We start from the raw sequence: 10,179 nt of genomic DNA, 5'->3' as shown, positions 1-10,179 counted from the left end.
TCCAGTTCTGGGGTCCCCAGAAAGACATGGACCTGTTAGAGTGGGTCCAGAAGAGGGCCACAAAAATGATCAGAGGGATGGAACACCTCTCCTATGAAGAAAGACTGAGAGAGTTGGGGTTGTTCAGCCTGGTGAAGAGAAGCCTCTGGGGAGATCTCCTTGTGGTCTTTCAATATATAAAGGGGGCTTACAAGAAAGATGGAAAGAGATTTTTTTACCATGGCCTGTAGTGACAGGACAAGGGGCAATGGTTTTAAAACTGAAAGAGGGTAGATTTAAATGGGACATATGGAAGACATTTTTACGATGGGGGTGGTGAGACACTGGAGCAGGTTGCCCGGAGAAGCTGTGGATGCCCTATCCCTGGAAGTGTTCAAGGTCAGGTTGGAGAGGGCTTTGAGCAAGCTGATCTAGTGAAAGATGTTCATGCCCATGGCAGGGGGGTTGGACTAGATGATTGTTAAAGGTCCCTTCCAACCCAAACCATTCTATGATTCTGTGATTCTATGTTTGGAACTCACCTGGACAAGGCCTTGAGGAACCTCACCTAACTTTGGAGTCAGCCCTACTGTCAGCAGGAGATTGGACTAGAGGCCTCCAGTGGTCCCTTCCCACCTTATCTTTTTCTGTAAATCTGTGATTCTGGCCTTAGGCCTCAATTTGCTGTTTTACGCTTTATCACCAAAAGGTGATAATTTTTTTTTTTGGTGAAAGGAATTTTTCAGGGTTTTTTTCATTGCTTTCGACACAGCAGAAGTAGAAGAACATTCTACAACAACTGCAAGAAAAAGGGAACTCTGATAGTATCTGTTGATCTGTAGGATTTCAACATGCGAGATGCTCTTCCAGGAAAGCCCATGATAGTTCCTATAAGCTGTTGATCAGCAGTAATGAAACAAAGAGTGAAAACATATCACAGAACAAGGACATAAAGTAAAAGGAATTAACAATAAAGTTGCACAAGCTAGTTTTTCTGTGGGAAAACACCAGTTCCAGAGTTTCTTTTTGGTCAACTCACTTTTCAAGTTTAGTGTGTAAGTATAGTTAAGGGATGTATGGCAGGCTTCAGCCCCGGTAACTCCTCCTGCCTGGCTGCTGGAGCCCAGCCGGGGTCTCTCTGTCAAAGGCTGGTGGACAGGGATGCTGCTTCCCAGATTGCAGGTTCAGCCAGTAGTGAGGTTGGGTGTGTAACCCAGAGACACGCGCACACATGTCCACGCAAAGGACACTGACACGGCCAACTGCACAGGCTGCCACAGACGGGGTGCTGCCTTCAACAACCCCACATATAACACTACCAGGACTCACACAAAACAAGTATAGACAGCCAAGTCCTCCGTTTAAATGCAATGCTAATTACAGCACTGCAAAGCTGTGACATCAAGTACATCCTACATATTTCCCGCAGTGGTGGCTGAGTTGCCAGTTCTATTGTTGTCATTCTCCGTTTGGCTCTATGTTTTATTGGAGAGAAAAAGCTTGTGTTTACAGTTTTAAGTTAACATACTCTTTCGAGGCCATTCCTGGACTGAGGTGAATGTCAAACAATTTAATCCTAACAGAGGAGTTTGTTTCTGGGTAGAGATGTGAATCCCTGCCTAATGCTGCCAACACATCAAACATCACAGACTCAGCTGACTGCAGGGAAAGATTTCTACTTCTGGCATATTATCTGAATTTTCAGGCTTTGGGTTTTTCTTCCTCACTGTAGTGGAAAAAAGATATTGGTCCATTTATCTGCCTGGATGTCAGCACACTATTCTGACTATTCACCTCCCCCTGCAACAGAGTTTCCAAAATTCACGTTTTTCCCCAGGTTTTCTTCTTTAAAGAAATACCCAATAAGACAAGTAGCAGTGCTCAGGCTTGGTCTGCTCCCAGTTTTATCACTCTTGTTTTGACTAGCGCCTGATGTTGTGAGTCATTTACAAATCTCTACTCCCAGCGACTTCACTGTTTGTTTTCAGGGTGGCCTTGTGCCCTTTTTACTTTTCCATGGCATGCATAGCTAATTGACAAGTAAAGCCATAATTTGCACCTTGTGTTCTGCCCACCATGCAGCATTTCCATTGCTCCACAGTCCTCAACTTCTGACACAAAATGGGTAGTGTTAAGTCTAATATGAACAATGCCTCCTGAAATGAAAAATTCGTAGGACTGCTGTTCATTGGGAAAGCAATGGTGCCTCTGGGAATAGTCATCGAGCTTCCAAAATCAGACAGGGCAAGTAGTGATATGAGAAAGTATGGATATTGCTGTTCCATCTTGTATCTAATTGTAAAAATTGTATCTAACAATTTTTTTAATTGTTAGATACAATTATACGCATTACTTAATTCTAATGAAGTTGATCTTCGGATTTTAGTGTTCAGCAGAAGTGTTGAGAGGCACATATATCAAGACTCCTATCTCTCTGACCTAACTTACGTGACATTAACACTATTCTAAATTTCAGGCAACAAAAGGCTGCTCTATCCATCAAAGCCCAGAACAAATAAAATCAGAATTTAATAACATGCAAACTTTGCTGAGTTTTCTCTCTTGTATTTTTAGCTGGCATTTAACAGATTTCTGTAATTTCATATCCTTCAAAGCCCATCCTCATCATAACTGAGGTTGTATCCAAGTGCGTGAGGCTGGTGAGTATGGCTGTATCTGTCACAGTGTGAATTAGGATCATCTTTCCCAGTTGACTACTCACCTCTTGAGACTGTAAGAGCTGTCGTAGGATGATCTTCATTTGTCCAGTTCCTCAGCAGAGAGAAAACAATCTACATTAGTGCACTTCTGATGACAGAAAAAAAAATGGATTCCCAACTTTTATTTATCTCATTGACAAATTTTAATATCTGCAGCCCTTTTGAAGTGACTGCTCTGTTATTCTGAAGACCTAACCACTGTGAACTGAAAGTAGTGAGTGAGAGAGATATGATGATTGATGAGCTTATGGGAATAAAAAAAACAAACACGAAAGAAAAATTATAAACAAAGCTTTGTTATCACTGTCTCCCAGGAGTACAAGGTATTTGCCATGCACAGACCCAGTTGCAGTAGGTTCTACATCCATCTCTATGGGAACCAAAATTGAAGTGGGGATATACTGGAGGCTGAACTCAGTTTCACTAGACAACTACCCACAGTCAGCTCAGCTCAAGCCATTAGCAATGCAATAGCCAACAGTCTCTGCCTGCCAAGCTCTTGCCCCACACCACAGAAGACAGTAGATTTCATGCTTTTCATTTCACTGCCGGTTCAAATGCAGTTGCTCAGCACGGAAAGACTGCTGGCTAACGAGCACAGCAGTTCAAAGGAAGGCATTGTATTTACATGGTGATTTCTGCAAAGAATGTCTAGACTTCACTGCCTCTCTTCTCCTTCAATTCTTTCACCCTGTGACTTCATGCAAAAAAGAGTAAAGAAGGCTACTCCTTCTTTATGCTCTTCTAACAGGCTGTTTTCCAACTTGGTCTTGATGTACTGATCTTGTTTTTCCTCCTTCCTGTCCTGTCCCCCTCTTCCCCCCACCTTCCAGTCCCAAATAGCAGAGGTTTATGACAGCTCCATTAAATCAACAGTAATGGTCAATGGCTATAAATCACAGCTTGGGAGGTTCTGGCTGGTCATTAGGAAAAACTTTTTCACCAAGAGGTAGCACAGCACTGGAACTGGTATCCAGAGTGGTGAAGGAGTCTCCAACCTTGGAGGCTTTCAAGACTCAGTTAGGCAAGGCCATGATGATGTGATGTGGCATTAGTGACACTCCAGCTCTGAGCAGGAGGCTCGATCTTCCAGCCTAGTTTCTTATGTTTTCTGTGATCCAGTGAAGAGCTTCTGTAGGGCTGGAGAGCATTTTGGTATCACATCCACTTGATACAGTTTCATTACATTTCCCATTCATCAGCCTGAAAGAACATCTGAGTACTTAGCTTGGTTTGTTGCTCAGGGTGTCGCAAGATCTTCAACCTATGTTCCCTAATTAGGGAAAATTAGGTTTTGCTAATAAAAAAAAGTTGCTAAAACTGAATATGGAGAAAGCTGTGCTCAGTGTTTGAATACAAAGGAATAGGCATAGATATGCTTCTCAGCTAGCATGTGCTCTAACCAGCAGTTTATTTCTAAACACAAGTCTTTGCACCAAATAGATCCATGAAAATAAGGCTTGGAAAACAGAGGTGTCAGGTTTTAGATCGCCCATCCAAGGCCTAGCTCTGCCGTATTGGTCAGCAAGCATGTAAACATGAGCATGGTCTCTTGCTAAATGTAAGTGTGCCCCCAGGTCCCCTGCCCAGGACAGGGCTCAGGACTCTGACAGCCGAAGGGTGTTTGTCAGCGCTGTAATGCAAAGTGAGGCACAAGGTTCCAGAAAGCCTGGCCAAGCACAAGTCCTCTGTTATTGCCACATCTTCACTGAGACTCCCAGAAGGTGATAAGGGCCTAATCTTTTTGTCCTGTGTTTACAGTGAAGGTTCGGTGTCACCTCACCTGCCAATTATTTGTGCTAGGGGAGTCCCAATAACAAAACTGGATGGAAATGGGCGGTGAAGCTGACTGGCCTAGTTTGCCTGCTCAGCAGAAGAATATAATAGGGCTATTGTCCCCTTCTTCCCCCTGTCACTCCATTCCATACAGCTCATGATTTTGTTGTGCCATGTGATGTCTCCTTTCAGATAAGGGCTTTGGTCACCCATGGAGCACAATGAAGAAATTAAATATATGACACATCTGTAGACAAAGATCCCTTAAGGCTGATATTTCTCTCCCCTATCTCTAACAGGTCCTCATGGAGAGAAGCTATTAAAAGTCTGTCTCTCTTGCATCCACTTATCTTGAAACTATTTGCTGTGAATCTGTGTTCATGGACACCTGCACTAGTATAATTTTGCTGCAACTCACCCTTTATTCTGCAGTGGTGCTGCGCTGCTTTGCTTTGTGTTAAGGATAGTTCGCTGAATTCTCACTGAGACGTTTTAGTTTTTCCTTTTATGATAGATAAGTATATAGAGATGCTGTGAACACAAGAAACAGAATAATAGAAGTAGATAATGCATACATCATTGTGTGAGGCAACAAATAGAAATGATGCTAAAGAATGCTGAAGGCAAGAGCTGGATGGCTCTTCAATTGAGTATCTGCTCCCTTGCTGTTCAGTCCATCAAGCAGCTATATATGGTTTCTAAAACATAGGTTCTGTCTGCCATTAGTGGCAGATTGCTCTTTTCTTTCACCTTCTCCAGCTAACTTGCTTGAAACGTAGCTTGAAACAACCTCAGGAGTTCAGTGCTAGAATGGATTCTGCAGCCCACCTGCTTTCTCTGACTACACATATACTGGCTGTCTACCACAGTTCCTCTGTCTAAACGAGCTCTAGTTCATCTGGAATTTGTTCATTCAGTTTGGGATGCTGGTTGCCAGAGTTTACTTTCTGCAATAAGCTTCTTTGGAAAAACATGTTGGTCTAGTAGTTACGTGCCTCGCTGCCCTGAAAATGAGCCTTGGGTTCCTTGGGACGTAGGTGCAAAACGTTAACCTAGATGGCCAAACATGAGCTGGGAGGAGGAGGAAATGAGTGGTAGCCTGGGTACATTTGGGATGGAGTGTGTGCAGCATCAGCTTGGGATGATGTCTCCTGTGGAAAACTTCATAAGAGAATGAGCTTTTCTGCCATTCCTCCCAGGAGCTGCAGTTGCATCAGACCAAATTAAGCAAAAACAAATGATGTCCCCAGGTGGAGTGTCTCAGCCACTGCCACCCTAAGGAAGAGCTCAGGTGGGACAATGCCTCATTTACCATTGCACAGGGAACAAAAGAAGGCAATAAATACATGATTTTTCAGATGTCAACACCAGTGACTCTCAGCAGGGCCCCAGGGTGCTGTGATTCCAGTCCCAAGAGGGGCTAAGCACTGCTGAGCTCCTTCAAGGACTATGAGAGATGCAGCTACTCTGTTCCTTTCCAGATGAGCCCCTCTGGCTGCAGGTTATAAGCTGGCTGTTAAAAACCAAACTTTTAATTAGATCTACAGAGACATCCACAAAGTTTTCCAAATGAATCTGAAACTAACTTCCAATAACATTAAGAGTTGCATTCTCCAGTTTTCTCTTCTGGTCAGCAGCTCATTTTGAACAACTGGGAAAGGCTTCCAGGGTAGAGATGAAGGGGATTGCAGTCCCCATGACATTGCCTGGTGTCATGTATATATTCCTTTCACATGACTGGGGTGGACTTTCTCACTTCTTGGTCTCACAGTGGTCCAGTCCCACCTTCCTCTTCCCCACTCCAATATTTCTAAGGTCCTTGTTATTGCACTGGCTTTTTTTCATTCTTGTGTGTTTTTAGTTACTGATGAGCGACTATGTCATGCTTGTTCTCTTGCCCTACAGCAATATGAGGCCATGTCATTTTGTGTCATCAAGTCCTGCCATTTTAGTCTCATGGGATTATCTTGTTAAGATCTTGACTGATGTTGTAGATGAGGTGGAGTGGTCACAATGTGAGACCTAACGTGACAGGCTGTCACATGGCGAGACGAGTTGAAAAGGGCAGCTAACAGGCACCTCAAGTTTTTCAGATTTAGTGAAGGGTGATGACCCTAAGGGCTGTGAAGGGCTAAGGACATCTGTACTGATTACTTCACAGAAACAACCCGATGCCCAGGAAAGCTGAAATCCCAGAATAATCATGAAGCAAATTCTCAAACAGATAAGAAAACTTAGACGTTTCTTCAGGATGTCAGCCTTCCTTACTACCTTCACCTTCTTTCTTGTCTTAACTACAGGAGTTCAAGTTAATCTTTTCCAGGGCCTGTAGCTTAATTTTCAGTTTGTCTGTCTTTTTCATTTTCACTTGCTGTTTTCAGTTTAAATCTTTTCATCCTCTCTTTCATGATTTCCCTTTTTAGATTTGTCCTTTCTTTAGTTCTAAACCAGTTTTTGGTCAGTAACTTCATTTTTTTCTGACTATGAAAAGCTTGCTTGTTTATGATGGTATTAGCTGATATATGCAACCATTTTCCTAGCAGAGATGCAAGACAATGCCTTTGGCTGGGTTAGAGTATGAGTAAGTACAACGAGGTGAAAGAAACGCCCCACCTTTAACAAACCATGAGGATAAGTCAGGCTGCCTACCCTTTTTTACAAAACTCTGTTTTGGTTGGTTTATGGTTCAGCATCTTTTCCGGAGTGAGTTCCCAGGCAGTGTTTACCAAGTCAAACAAAAGAAACTCAATGAGAGCAGGGTGATGCTTTTTCTCACCAAGGCAAATTGATGCCAATCATCCTGCTGTTACTACCTCAGCCAGTTTCAGTTTCCAGTTCTCAGAAAGCTCTGAGCATTACAGGCATAACGAAACACTGCTTCTCCTAAAGGCTATGCACAATTGTGTCAGTGCCTTGCTTCTGTGGGAGGCAGCATTTCTTGACTCCTGTTGACTACAGAACGGGGATCCAGTACCTGTTAAAAAGTCTCTTCAAGATGTTGCCATTTCCAGCCCCTGGCCCAGCTACATCCTGATAATAATTCAGTCTTACTGGAGTCACAAATGCACTTTCTCAAATGATATTAACATTTATTTTCACATTGCCACTGTGACATTTTCATTAGAGTGAATCTTAGCTTTCATTAATCACCAAATAAAATTCAAGCAATCTACCTTAATACTGCCTTAATTTCTCTAATCAGATAAGTCACCATAATGTTTCTGAATAACAAAGTAGCTTCTGCTTGTGAACATACCTGCAGCAGAACATAAATGAACCTGCTAAAGCCAAAATCTTTGCTTTCTACAGCAGTATGATACCCCCAGAGGATCAATATCAGCGTGCTTTTGCATGCAAAGAAGATCTGCAATCTTTCTTATTCTCTTTATTCTCTTTTACTACTGGCTAGTTACTTCATGTTGCTCGAACATTATTGTCGGCCTGCTGAAAAGTTTTGAGTCTCTCTGGCATGTCAGAGCCGCAGGGATGTCTGGGCTGAGAGTGCCGTTTCCTTGGCTGCCACTGGGACTGGCCGTCTCTCTCCTCCAGGCTTCCTGGTACGTCTCTCAGCCGTTTCCATTTTTGTCCATATTGCTCCAGATTACGCTGAGCTTCCCAGTAATGCTTCCCAGGCAGCTTTATTGTTTCTCTTGCCTTCTTTGGGGCAGGCTGGCGATTCACAGGTGTGGATAGGCAAGCCCAGCGCTGGTCCTTTTTCTGAAAACTGAGGGGAACATCCTCTGAAGTATGTTGCAAGTGCTGATAGAAACGGATATGATGTGATTCATTAACCGTAGCTGGATTCCAAGAAACTCTTTATACAAATTTGGGCTAAGGCAGGCCAGTCCCAAAGCCTTGCAGGCGTGTACCAAAAAAAAAATCACAGAGAGTGCGGGGGAGGAAAGCAGGGCTGAACTCTGCAGCAAGGAAGAAGGTACATCTCTCTAACACATTGTAGACTCAAGACATGCAAACACTGATGCTAACGTGCAGCTTTTATTAATCTATTATGAATTCGGCTGCAAGCTGATGCAATGAAAATGCTGGGAATCTGAAAGGCGTGGGCTAGAGGAGGAAGTACGGAGTCACTTTGACATGCATATTCTCATCCTCTCCTGCTCCTTGTTTGTCTTGTTGCTGTGTGTTCTGGCACTGGGATGCATACCTCACTTCAGCTAATGTGCCCCTGTTCGGTGAGCCATGTTTTGGAGGTAATGTGTAGGCGTGTGTTGAAACGTTGTGGGGAGGGGTAAGTTGCGTGTTAATAAATGAGAGCTTATCTACATACACACAAACTGAAACAATAATTTGCCTTACTTATTTCAGTGCAAGGCTGGGCACTATGGTAAAAAAATATTAGTGCATATTACTGCTGACTGTGTGGTATTGGTTACTGGCTACGTCCTGACTCACCTAGGTTCACCTCCAGTCCAGCAGCAGAAAAGGACCATCTGAAGATGAGAGAGTTGGAACAGACTTGTCAAAATAGTTCCTTGTAATTATTTTTGCATTGTTACTGAGGTAGCAGATTTTCTCCTGTGGTTTGGGTTAGAGAAGAGAATAAATATAAATTAAAGGAAGAAATGGCACCTAAGCCCCTGAATTTTATTTAATAACACAAAGAGAAACTATACACGAGCTAATCAGTTGGTGTTCTGAAATTCTCACAGAATTTGCTAGAGGGAGCAATCTTACTCCACAAAGCATTTGACTAAAACAGACTCTTCACTGTAAAGATTTACTTCCCCTTATAAATGCACCCAATTTGCTAGATGGAACTATAAAATAACCAGCTCCTTGATTTTACTCCTGTTACAGCTGCAGAGACAACATGCTACGGAGAGAGACTTCAAGGCTGTTCATTCATTCATTCATTCATTCATTATTATACAACAGCATCTAGAAATTCCAGCCAGATTCAGAATTCAGTTTTGTATATGCTTTAAGGGCATTCTGTGCCCTGAATTGTTTGCAGCATCTTAAACAAAAAAAGTGAAGGGAAAAAAGTTGAAATAAAAAAAAAGTTTTAAAAGTTGCAAATTGAAGAAGTGAATTGAGAGACTAAAGAAGATAGACCCCATTGTCATAGCTTTAATTCCAAGAGTTACACGACAGGTTTAAAAAGGAGGAAAAACACTTAAATATGACTTTGGCATTTAAGTTCTGCCTAATTTCAAAATTGTGACACTACAGAATCCCAGGTAGTGGCCTTGGAGGAGCCAAAACTCCACAAGTATTTCAGTTTGTGACAGCAAAGCTCCTCAGGTACACACACAATTCTGCTCCTGTCCATACTGGATGTCTGATGAAGGCTGAACAGAATCATAGACTCAAAGAAAGATTTAGATGGGAGGGGACCTCTGGAGGTCTCTAGTCCAACACCCTGCTCCCAGCACAGCTAGCTCCAGGGCTAGATCAGGCCTTGATCAGGCAACATTTGAACATCTCCAAAGATGAAGACCTCCCAGTCTCTCAGGACACCTGTTCCAGTGCTGCACCACCCTTGTGAGAAGAAGCGTTTCTTTCTTTATGGCAAATCAGAATTTTCTTTGATGCAAATGTTGTGACCGTTTCACTGTGCCCCTCTGAGAGGACTCTGGCTCTGTTGTCTCTGTAGCCCCCCAATAGCTAGCTGAAGTCATCAGTTAGATCCCCCTTTGGCCTCCTCTTTGCCAGGCTGAAAAAACCTAACTCTCTCACCCTC

This window comes from Pygoscelis adeliae, unplaced genomic scaffold (assembly GCF_000699105.1).
Source record: "Pygoscelis adeliae isolate BGI_AS28 unplaced genomic scaffold, ASM69910v1 Scaffold120, whole genome shotgun sequence".
NCBI classification, from domain to species: Eukaryota; Metazoa; Chordata; class Aves; order Sphenisciformes; family Spheniscidae; genus Pygoscelis; species Pygoscelis adeliae.
Note: the sequence above shows the minus strand (reverse complement) of the source record.